The sequence below is a fragment of the Homarus americanus genome, unplaced genomic scaffold, assembly GCF_018991925.1.
Source record: "Homarus americanus isolate GMGI-L3 unplaced genomic scaffold, GMGI_Hamer_2.0 scaffold30108, whole genome shotgun sequence".
Taxonomy (NCBI): Eukaryota; Metazoa; Arthropoda; class Malacostraca; order Decapoda; family Nephropidae; genus Homarus; species Homarus americanus.
Window position 1 is genome coordinate 8,258,687 of NW_024748109.1, and position 1,538 is coordinate 8,260,224.

The window sequence follows — 1,538 nt, forward strand, 5'->3', positions numbered from 1 at the left end:
GTTAATAGTCAATGCCTCAACAGTCTGTCTCAGTTAATAGTCAGTGTCTCAACAGGCAATGTCTCAGTTAATAGTCAGTGCATCAACAGTCTGTCTCAGTTAATAGTCAGTGTCTCAACAGTCTGTCTCAGTTAATAGTCAGTGTCTCAACAGTCAATGTCTCAGTTAATAGTCAGTGCCTTAACATTCTGTCTCAGTTAATAGTCAGTGTCTCAACAGTCAATGTCTCAGTTAATAGTCAGTGTCTCAACAGTCAACAGTCTATGTCTCAGTTAATAGTCAGTGTCTCAACAGTCTATATCTCAGTTAATAGTCAGTACCTCAACAGTTAGTGTCTGAGTTAGTAGTCAGTGTCTCAACAGTCAATGTTTCAGTTAATAAAATCGTGTCTCAACAGTCAGTGTCTCAGTTAATAATCAGTGTCTCAGTTAATAGTCAGTGCCTCAACCCTTAGTGTCTCAGTTAATAGTCAGTGTCTCAACAGTCAACAGTCTATGTCTCGATTAATAGTCAGTGTCTCACTTAATAATTTTATCAGTGTCTCAGTTAATAGTCAATGCCTCAACAGACTGTCTCAGTTAATAGTCAGTGTCTCAACAGTCAATGTCTCAGTTAATAGTCAGGGCCTCAACAGTCTGTCTCAGTTAATAGTCAGTGTCTCAACAGTCTGTCTCAGTTAATAGTCAGTGTCTCAACAGTCAATGTCTCAGTTAATAGTCAGTGCCTTAACATTCTGTCTCAGTTAATAGTCAGTGTCTCAACAGTCAATGTCTCAGTTAATAGTCAGTGTCTAAGCAGTCTGTCTCAGTTAATAATCAGCGTCTCAACAGTTGTTATTTTAGTTAATAGTCAATGTCTCATCAGGTTCAACAGTTAATATCTCAGTTAATAGTATGTGTCTCAACAGTTAATGTCTCAGTTAATAGTATGTGTCTCAACAGTTAGTGTTTCAGTTAATAGTCACTGTCTCAGTTAATAGTCAGTGTCTCAACAGTTAGTGTATCAGATAATAGTCAGTGTCTCAACAGTTACCGTCTCAGTTAATAGTCAGTGCCTCAACAGTTACTGTCTCAGTTAATAGTCAGTGCCTCAACAGTTAATAGCCAGTGTCTCAATAATCAATGTCTCAGTTAATAGACAGTGCCTCAACAGTCAATGTCTCAGTTAATAGTCAATGTCTCAGTAATAGTCTGAGTCTCAACAGTCAGTGTCTCAATAATAGTCAGTGTCTCAGTTAATAGTCAGAGTTTCAACAGTCAGTGTCTCAGTTAATAGTCAGTGTCTTAACAGTCAGTGTCTCAGTTAATAGTCAGAGTCTCAGTTAATAGTCAGTGTCTCAGTTAATAGTCAGCGTCTCAGCAGAGATAACAGTCAGTGTCTCAGTTAATATTCAGTGTTTCAGTTAATAGTCAGTGTCTTAGTTAGTAATCATTGTCTCAGTTAATAGTCAGTGTCTCAGTTAATAGTCAGTGTCTCAGTTAATAGTCAGCGTCTCAGTTAATAATCAGTCTCAACAGTCAGTTTCTCAGTTAATAGTC